This window comes from Pecten maximus, chromosome 13, assembly GCF_902652985.1.
Source record: "Pecten maximus chromosome 13, xPecMax1.1, whole genome shotgun sequence".
Taxonomy (NCBI): domain Eukaryota; kingdom Metazoa; phylum Mollusca; class Bivalvia; order Pectinida; family Pectinidae; genus Pecten; species Pecten maximus.
Genome location: NC_047027.1, coordinates 24,197,481 through 24,209,001, shown reverse-complemented (window position 1 = coordinate 24,209,001; position 11,521 = coordinate 24,197,481). Strand labels below are relative to the sequence as shown.

The following is an 11,521-nucleotide window of genomic DNA, read 5'->3' as shown; positions in this document are numbered from 1 at the left end:
ACTCGGCCCCTAGAAGGAACCTGTCCCGGAAAATGGCATTAAGTATCGTTAAGTAAGGTAGCATATAGCCTTAACTCAACATATAGCATAAGCCTTTATAGCAAATCGGTTTGTTACTAACAAGATATGGTGTACGTACATTACATGATGAAAGACAGCAACTGACAAGTTCAGAATATAAATATTGGAGGATGTTTCTCGGAAAAAGTGTAGCATGTACCCTTAAGTTTCAAATTAATGATGTATAGATCTCCGAAAATACCTAGCATACCTCCTTAAATGAATTCCAGATATTGGATTAATGTTAAGTGTTTTTAATATTACGACATATTTACACAAACCCGTTACATAATTATACGCCATAAGCTTCAATTTCTATTGAGAAACTGTATTTACCTGGGATATCGCGGTAAAGCTGTCCAGGTAAGGTTTGAAGGACAATGGCTATTATTCATACCAGCATGGACTCGCACATTTAAAGGTACGTGGTATATATCAGATCGTACCTTTACATCAAAAAGATTTACTGAATATGTTTACACTGGTCCCCTGTCTCTAGGATATTACATTATAGAATTTTATTAATAATTTAGCTTTATGATGTTGGTCTCGTTTAGTTATAGCTATTTCCCCGTACATGAACAGAATACATTCCTCTGCACTGGATTCAGTTATTATTCTACAACTTGTGTTTAAAGTTTATTTCTAGTTATGGTTGCCTCTAGTATAAGGATTTAGCGGAACAATTCTTAGCCAAAAATCTTGGGGGCAGTTTATGACTATGATTTTGGATGTAAGGCTATTTCCATATGTGAAAATCAGTGTCACCTGTAATTATAATTAAATGATTGAATATTAATAATTTGATGTTTTATACACCGCTTAATCACAGCAATATGTCGTCTCCAAACGGTTCTCAAACTAGTATCCGTGGTTATTGGGACGTTCATAACCAGTTTTTGTCAACTCTCCGGGGAATATACATGTATATGGGCCGCGGTGGCCGAGTGGTTAAGGTGTCCCGACACTTTATCACTAGCTCTCCACCTCTGGGTTGCGAGTTCGAAACCTACGTGGGGCAGTTGCCAGGTAGTGACCGTAGACCGGTTGTTTTTCTCCAGGTACTCTGGCTTTCCTCAACCTCCAAAACCTGGCACGTCCTTAAATGACCCTGGCTGTTAATAGGACGTTAAACAAACCAAACCAAACCAAACCAAACCGGGGAATGCAGTATACATGTACAACCGGAGCTGCCATTTCGACGCAAACGACTTACAAATTACATTCCTTGTACTGTCCCGCCACACAGTAGATTTAGTAAGATTGATAGAAGACTTTTTGTCTAACAAAGGCCAGCAAGTTGTTGTTAATGGCGATACTTCGAAATGGAATCTTGTCACCAGCGGAATACCACAGGGCGTTGTACTTGGACCGTCGCTGTTTGTTCTGCACATTAATAACATCCCATGCCATAGATTCGAATGCCCTGTATGCCGTTGGTACAAAATTTCATAAAGCCGGGACAATGATGTAACAGTATCACGAGGGCTTCTGTCGATAACAAAAGATAAAAGGACCACGAGACATTCTCTCAGACTGGACAAATCAATTCATTTATTACTCAACGAACTGTTAGCAATTCGGATTCCTTACCTGATAACGATAACAACAACAACAACAAACTTATATTTTATGTTCAAATATACATGAATTATGATCTGAATATAGAGGCAGTTATTGCCTGCTTTCAGAATACACCAAGTTAAACTGAGTTAAATATACAACTATATATACAGTGTGCTTAGCGTGATCAATCAATTTCGTCCAGACCGACCTTAGATTTCATTGGTTGTTACAATAGAGAAAAACGTTCGCACGGGACGGATATCATATGACAAAAGCTCTGTAGTCTACATTGTCAACGTCAAACAGTTTAAATACCTACAGTCTCGCTTGCAAACTTTTTTATCTCGGACATAGAAAAAGCACCTATACACAAGCAAAATTAAACGATTTTCGTGAGATCATCTACAAAGTGAACGATATAATTTAGGATTTTACCTGTCTGGAAGAACTACTTACTAAAGGAAGATTTTACTTAGGGAGAAAGGCTTACCTATCTTCATACTGTATATATCTACAAAGGAAGGTTGTTGTAATTAAGGTAAGTCATTTCATCTACATACCTTTCGTCTTGTAAACAGGGTAAGCGGAATATTTTCAGTTGTATTTTTGAACACATTGTATGTAGTCTTTTTACACATCAGACTCCCCCCCCCCCCATTACTCCTATATAATACTGACACATATATGTTAGTCCTATATCCGAGATGACTTTTAGCTGTACTAGTCTATTTATAGAGAGTTCAAGTGGTTTCAGGTCAACGTTATTTAAATTTCCTAAAATACAATTGTGTGTCGATACGTCTGTTTTCTTGCATACAGGGAAACACGAACATTTCTACCTGTCTACAGCGACTATAATCATATAAACCTGTCTATAGCGACCAGGAAAATTTCTGCTTGACTAGAGAGACCATTATCATAATAACCTGTCAATAGCGATCACAAACACTTTACCTGTATATAACGATCACAGACATGCTTACCTGTCAACTGCGACCGTATACTGCCTTTCTTGTTATCCTCATGCCTACCTGTATATATATTTTACCAAAAAGTCGCCTGTCTATTGTGACCAGACAGTGTACTGGGTATGAATTACATTCACTTTGTCCCAGGAAATTGGGACTCCTACCTATTTATATTTGTCCCGGAAGTTGGGACTCCTACCTATTTATCTTTTCACCGGAAGTTGGGACTCCTACCTATTTATCTTTTCACCGGAAGTTGGGACTACTACCTATTTATATTTGTCCCGGAAATTGGGACTACTACCTATTTATATTTGTCCCGGAAGTTGGGACTACTACCTATTTATATTTGTCCCGGAAGTTGGGACTACTACCTATTTATATTTGTCCCGGAAATTGGGACTACTACCTATTTATATTTGTCCCGGAAGTTGGGACTACTACCTATTTATATTTGTCCCGGAAGTTGGGACTACTACCTATTTATATTTGTCCCGGAAGTTGGGACTACTACCTATTTATATTTGTCCCGGAAGTTGGGACTACTACCTATTTATATTTGTCCCGGAAGTTGGAACTACTACCTATTTATATTTGTCCCGGAAGTTGGGACTACTACCTATTCATTTTTGTCCCGGAACTTCAATCTATTTATCTTTGTTCCGGCAGTTTGTACTCCTATAACTTGATCATGTTCCAGTTGTTTATTATGTTTAAAACATCGGCGATGGAAAATGGAATTTGATTAGCAAATCAAAATGATTTTCGTCCTTGTAACTGCAATACATTGACCGTCAACTTCTCATTCTTAGTTTACTTAGTTTATGAACAAGTGACTCTTCATCCTTTTTGTTGTAATCTTTTAATGATAATCCCTGCTACCCAGTTAATCCCCTGTTTGTAAGTTTGATGTATATTTTGGAGGTGAGAGTGTTGATAATGTTGTTCGGATCGCTGACGAGTTCTACAGTATATGAGGACAAAAGAGTTTAAGGTGCAACACGGCATATTCTTGATTTGATACTAAATTCTTAATTTATGGTGTTTTTTGGTAAATCATTGTCTTGTCAGTTTTCGGCAAATAAATATGTTTCAGCAGAAAGACATGAAGGGCTAGTGCATGACAACATTTCGGGACACTTCAACCACGAGGCCACTGCCTGATAAATATTGCGATTTCAATGTTCGCATTCAGATTTTGTCGCGAATAGACATTGTAACATGAAAACCCCCAAGAATAAATAAGTAAATAAATAGATAAATAAATAAATAAATAACAGCTGAGGGATTTGACAGCACTGGCCTAGATGATGAAATCGACATTGCTTAATACTCAGTTTTTTTTCACCAGAGCCACCACCCCAGATTTTCTTGCACAAACACGTAATGTTTTCCGAGAAAGATACCTAAAACCCTTCGGTAGACAAGATTTGTCAGAACCTGTTTTAATGTACAGTATTACGTAAAATATACAAATCTGGCATTTAATTTTTGCCATTCAGTCTAGTTAATTTATATGTGGTATGGTCCGGTTTCTTTGTACATGTGCCTGGCGCCAGGTTTACACAGGGATAGGTGATTTAATTATTTGTATTCAGTCTGAATAATTTATAAGGCGATGACGCATTATACAGTATATTTACGTAAACGTAAACCAATGTGGGGGTAATCCAATATTGTCGGTAAACATAGGTATAATTATAAATAAATACATAATTCTTTAAATGTATCAATCATCCTGTTTCATTTAAAATGTCAATTTTTTTTTTAAGTTGGCTCTAAAATAACAGGAAGTAAAGACTATATTGGAGTTATATAATTTTGTATCAATTTCAGGATAAGCAAAATTGTAGTTGTGCTTCTTTCGCAAATAATTTGTGTAGCGTCCATCTATATATACATATAGCTATCAGATTTATATAAGTGTCTTAACACTCGTTTCTATTTCCTTTTTGCAAAATAAATAAGCTGTATATATATCGTTAAATGAAAATTGACAAATAATACACAGTTTAAAGCTAAATAATTGTATGTACAGTTTAGAGGAAAATATCCTTTGATCTATTCAATTGAAAGGCTATTCCAGAGTCTCGTGGTTGATGGTATCAAAGATAATCTAATACTTGTAAAACTATAGTTTGAATTAGTGTAATTAGTTTTATTTCTCAAAAAGTATGTGTTTCTTTTACCAAGATATCGTTTAAAGAAAGAAAGAAAGAAAGAAAGAAAGAAAGGGATAGGAAGGAGGGGGGAGCAACATGGGATAAAATTAAAAAGAATTTCTCCCAAAAGACGAAAGCCAATTAAAATCAGTGCTGGTATTACATATGCAGTCTGTACATGTACGTTGTATATAGGTAATACCCTAGTAGTGGCGGTATGTAGGAGTTAATAAAGGAGGTATTTATCCCCTAGATAAATATCACTTATTGAATTACATTTTAAAATCTGTATGTGTTTGTGTAAGAGATCGTCTGACTTTATTGTAAGGGATTTAGGGAAGTTCTTTAAATAGGTCTGATGGTTATACCTATGTAGCCGCTATGAAAATATTTTCACTCATCTGTACTCTCAGTTAAAGAGATTTGATACCCTTACCTATATCATATCCCCCGTCAAGCAACTCAAATCGGCCGTTATTTGTATACCGCGACACAGGACAATGCGAACCAGATTTTACTTTTGTTTTTGTTGAATTGTTTTCATGTTATTTTGGAGGTGGGGAGGATTTTACCGTAATTCTTCGCCGTGTTTTACGTTATGTTGTTGTTGTTGTTGTTGTTGTTGTTGCTGCGGTTTTTCTGTTATTTTTATTGTAGACAAGCACACAGAATGTAAGAAGCTTTCGGGGACCTATGTGACAAAGGAAGCCTGTTTAGAGGTTATTATGCCTCATATTAGAGAATAGAAAATTGTGTTTTCTTTTAAATGTCCATGTGGCAAATATACATGTACATTGTATATTGATTTGGTATCTGGTTCGCAAGCCCCTGTGAGAGGGACGGCCTTTTAAATAAATTTCTTTCATAGTACTATTCAACCATTTGACAACTATAGCCTATTAAATTTTCTTGTTCACACATTGTCCTATCTTAACTATTGTACGTGTTAAATTAAAAGTGTTTACGTACAATATACGATCGATAAAATCAAACTAAACACACTTATCGCTGTCTTGAATACGAGAATCGTTTCAGAAATTAAAATCTCAACACCATCATAACTGAGTGTTATATTCATGAATTGCCTCTCTTGGTTACCCGAGTATCCTTAGACCCTTCCGCCTGTTGTTATTTGGCTTCAAAGCTGCAGTATGAAATGAAGTGTGGAATCCAAAATTCTTTTAACAACAGGCTATTAGGTAAGATCGGAAAACGCCGAAATTGCAACCTAGTTGTCCAGCGTGACGTCATCAGAATACGGCGCCAAAGAGTAGGCCTTTATGTTGTTTAAATCTCGATGTTTTCGTCTTTAATCTTAGATAAATAATGCAAATTGAATGGTTTTCTGTCAGATAAATCATACACGTACATGTTCATTTCACTCGTATGGCAGAATATAGCAATAATGTTCACAACTCCCATGTGATACGAAACTGAAATGCTATTTCAACGGGAAACCATTGAATATCCTCTCTACATCAAAGTATTTCTATAGAGACTAATAACGGCTATATCGTGTTGTCGCTTTGTCGTTTTGTCGCGGTCTCAAATCCCAAAACAACGCGAGATTTGATTAATAAAAAAAATTGTCTTCTCGCGACAAACGATGAGGCAACAACTCGAGAGGGTCGTAATCAGACACCATATCTCTCCAATCTTATATGTTAAATGACAGTTTCTTAATGGTTGTTTGCTCAGGGTTCGTGGTGTATACCAAGGTTCTTCCATTCTACCTTTATCGATTTATCTAGCTATAGCGACTATTATAACTTGCGTCAATAACAGGCCAACTTCAGGGCTTTTTAAAATTGTTTACCTTGTCCTGTGTGAAAATAGCCCTTTCAAACTAAGACCGCTAAAAGAATGGTATGCTACTGGAGAGGACAATTAAATGAGGCGTATAGACACCTACATTTATACCTACCCCGCGAGTTGATTGTTTGGTCAGGCCGAGTTGACGTTCTAACGACGTAGCAGGGCGTGCAATTGTTGTGAAATCGACAAAGATGTTCGATTTTGGGCCAAGACATTAGCAGATATATAATTTTTGACATTGTTTTAAATGTTATTCACAACAAACAAACAACAGAAAAATGAATATAACATTCTATACCAAGACAATAATGTTTTGATGTTATAAATACAATGTATGTAAATTAAAATTCAAAACAATAACGTGTTATTGTTATAAATACATTGTATTTAAATGAACAATTCAAGACAGTTAAGTTTAGTTGTTATAGATACATTGAATTTAAATTGACAAATCAAGACAGTTAAGTTTAGTTGTTATAGATACAAAGCACATTGTATTTAAATTGACAATCTAAGACAATAACGTTTTGTTGTTATAAATACATTGTATTCAAATAAACAATTTAGACAATAGCGCTTGTTATCAATGCATTGTATTTAAATTTACAATTTAAGCAGCTATTTTTCTTTGTTTAGTTAAAACAGTGTCATTTTTGACAATTTCCGTTTGACGTTATATATACAACATATACATTAAACAGAAAGGAATCAGAAACAAGTGTCAAGACACTTATATAAATCTGACACCTATATATATACATTGACGTTACATAACAGCATAGACATGTTAAAAGACGAGCTCGTATCATAACGACATTAGAGTTTTATGTGAAAACGTCAGTTAAAGAATAAATACATTGTAGTTTCCAGGTGATTATCTCAAAGTGATGAACAATGGACATACAATAAGCCTCGATACAAATATTCCATACGTGAATAAAAACCCTAACATATCAAGATAACAAGACTCGGCATGATCAACATTTTCTTTTTAAGAAAAAAACAACAAATGCTAATCAGATTTCACGGAACGCAATCTGAAAAGTTCGGAGCTTTCCGTCAATTCCCGCTATAAGTGACGAGAAGGGAACATGCACAATCGCAACATTTCGGGAAAATTTCCGGCAAAATTCGGAAATCTTCCGAGAGTTGCCGGAAATTTCCGAAAGATTATTTTGTTTAGCCAATACATGAGTATTTCCGTCCCAGAATGTTTTCAGGTAAAGTTTCTCGCCGTATTATAATGTCATGAATCACAATTGAAGCTAAATGAAAATCCTTAACTTAAATTAAATCGTGTGTTTGTAGACAGATGTGATTTAAATGTGTAAATCTAACTACTAATAGCCATTACACCGTTAATGAATTATTTCAAAAGATTTATTCTATCAAAGCGAGACACATGGTGATTTAATTACGAAATTTCACACCGTCATCGATTAATCAATTTTATAAAACACCTGTGTCATGTTTTCAGTCATGAAACAAGTATTATGTTCATTGAAACCGATATGGTTATTACTCGATAGCAATCCGGCACCATTCTTCGATTTGGTCTATTGACCTCAAGGTATATTTATTGAATTTAACTTATTTGATTGTTTAAACACAACTAGATTGGGCAAAAGTTTTTACCAACTTATAAAAGCCCTCTCCGCAAATATACATTTGTATATTACAAAGAGTGTGATAGCGACACTGTATACATATAATGATTATAAAGACAGAAAAGCAAAGAAGAAAGAAAGGAAGAAAACCAGGGCTAGATATCTAAGAGTATGATAAATGGTTCTACTGTACATAGAGATCAGTATATACTACAATTTAGGGTTCATAAACGATGTACACAATATATGCCTTTCTGTACACTTAATTAACACTAATCAAAATGAATGCATGGCACGTTCTAGCTACACAACGAATACACGTCACTAATTATCCATTATCCATAAAAACACATTCCTTAATCCTTCATCGGACCACTCCTGAACGTTATAGGGTTCTTATTAATATATGAACCAATCACAATATTTATATCAACAGATTGTAGATTCTAAAAACGACATCTAGTATGCAGTAAAAGTCGCCTCAGGGAGATTCGCTTTACGCTTAGTTTAAAATATCTTTTATTTCAAATTGACCAAAATTTTTTATTTTTTATTTAAAGATCATCTTTAAATAGTAATAACTAAACCGTATCATTAAAATGTTAACATTGTAAGTAAAATGTATTCTATATATATAGGTTTTGTATGTCCTCCTGTCTGTTAGTTCAAACATAAAAGTAATATATCCAATAAAAATAGCTTATTAGTATCTCGTACATTTTTTTCACTGTCTCCTAACGTATTAGAGAGGGCCATACAGCTCAGTCGGTTAGAGCGCGGGAAACGTAAACGTAACCTCAGGTAAATCTCCGAGGTGCGTGGTTCGACGCTCCCTACCCGTGTCGGTTTGTGTTTGGCCCGATCTGTACTGTAGTGTATGTGTCCTTGAGCCATGGATGGTATGTGAAGAGCCTCCCCTACGTTGTTCAGTGAGGTAATCACCAACTACTACATGGAGTCCCGCCTAAAAATGATTCCGACAATTCACTTGGCGATAAACCACAGCAAACAAACTTGGATATAGTGTGATATAAAATCAGTTTTTCGTTTTATGTTTTAACGGTATTTTCTCATTATTTACGCATTTGAATTCGGCAGTAGTGCGTTCTTTAACCAATTATGGACCGTCGGTAAAATATATATAGTGTTTCAAGGACCCGGTAGAAGGAAATATTTCAACCCTGGTTATTTTTTTTTTTTAGATTTTACCGGGTTGTTCCTTTTTGAAACTTGTTTGCAAAAGAGTGGACTTGCATTTTATCTACTCATATACCTGTTGAAAACAGGGGATTCACATCAGGGCATTGTGACGTCACAATAATCATGACGTCACAAACGCAATAATGACTTTGTGTCTCTATATAAAAAAGAACATCAGATGAATATTTCAAAGTTTTGAACTCAACGTGAAAATGATTTGGCCAATGAAAATTGAAAATAAAGTCGAACCATATCTATATATCACTTGGCTTGTTTTGCTCCTCAGTGACAAAGTCTTAGCAACCATAACGGGGCAGTACGTGGCCGCGCCGAGAGTGCTTGAGTTCTAGTTAAGAGTTTAATCATTCGTGTACTAGATTGGTAGAAAGTAGAAAATAGCCACTTATACCATAGATAAATAAACGGATAGATAAAAAATTGTGACGTCATATATCTTGTTGATAACAGACATGTACTTGATCAATGTATTATATCCCCCATACACTGAATTTAAAATCCAAAATTCAAATAGCACGTGTCTCCATACCATGTGTGTTTCAGTGAATTAACGTAATGTGTACCGTCAACATAAGATGTACCTTTAATTTTATATCACATTTTTTTTTGTTTAATATATTTTATGTCTATATAATAACTATATAATTAACTTATTGTACTATACTTTCAATACTTAGTTTAATCAATACATTTTGTATCTACTTGATAATTAGTTGTACAATACAATAAATAAAAATACAATACAAAAAGTATACAAGTATATCTCCTTATTAGTGATGGGTAAAGATACAAAGTAGGGTGATCATGGTTATACAAATCTGTTTAAACAGTACTTAATAAATAAATAAATAAATAAATAAAAAAATAAAAATACAATACAAAAAGTATACAAGTATATCTCCTTATTAGTGATGGGTAAAGATACAAAGTAGGGTGATCATGGTTATACAAATCTGTTTAAACAGTACTTAATAAATAAATAAATAAATAAATAAAAATAAATAAATAACCAAAAATAAATAAATAAATAAATGAAATAGAAATTCTGCTGAAGACGAAATCATGACCTTCATTTTCATTATTTATTAATTATATTACGCTTGCGAAACTAGCGATGTTGTTGCATGCATATAGATATCAAAAAGCCACATTATCATTATGAGAGGTTAATATCTATAGATAAGGGAGGTAAGTCAAAATCAGGGATATTTCTTGTTTTTTCTTCTCTCTATTATTTGGAAGCTTCCTTTTGCAATTTAGTTTAGAGTCAAATTAAAAAAAAAAAAAAACGTTTTATTCTCTTTTCATATAGTGACATGATGTATAAAGAAAACATATTTACAATATAATATATACAATTATAGTAGTGTTCGTAGTTGATACACAGCACTGTTTTCACAACAATACATTTTCATTTTTATCATGGAGAACAGATCATGTTATCAATTATTCTGATACAAGTCAGATTTATAGATTTTCCTGTTGGAATTCAAAGGATTGTTTTTCTTTGTTCAATACACTTGAACCTGAACAGGCGAACTGAACTCTGTTCATATTTAGGTGTTGTGTGTTATCAGTGCTCTTTCCATTGTGAATAGCTACATTTTGAACTTAATATTTAAGATAGAATTTTCATTCAAACTTGATATTAACCCAGTTTCTTTTAACAATTTTACGAATGATTCCAAAGAGCAACAAAATCAAACCTAATGTCTTAGTGGACTTGCTAAACAATCTTAAAAGACCGTTTGAAATCTATATTATACTGTTAACATTCGTTCATAGAGCGGTGAACGAAATCTGATCTGTGTCAATTTGACGCATAACTTACATATAACAAATCCCCATATGATGCAAACTTATATGTGACGAGATGCTTTTTTTTAACTAGATTTTTAATGCCTTCTTCTATATTCTGCGCATGCCTAGTTTGGTTTGCACACTAGTACTACACAAAACACTTGTAATTAAATTTAAAAAAAAACATGTAAGCTGCTTATAATCTTACAGACTGTGCTGAATTTAAATCAATTTAATTCCACAAACAATAATTAAAGGGATTGTACGCAGGTGGTCACAACTTATTAATTTCCTCTCCGTAATACAACTATACGTGATAATCAGC

General features: G+C 34.1%; 1 protein-coding gene across 1 annotated transcript in view; it reads left to right on the top strand.

Annotated features, from left to right (window-relative positions):
- Positions 1 to 1,236: 1,236 nt before the first annotated feature.
- The window catches only part of LOC117341553 (tetraspanin-16-like), a 46,836-nt gene continuing 36,551 nt past the window's right edge, over positions 1,237 to 11,521 (top strand). Inside the window, exon 1 of the mRNA XM_033903419.1 lies at positions 1,237 to 2,164. The gene's annotated coding sequence lies outside the window, so the exon portion shown is untranslated. The remainder of the gene's footprint in view (positions 2,165 to 11,521) is intronic.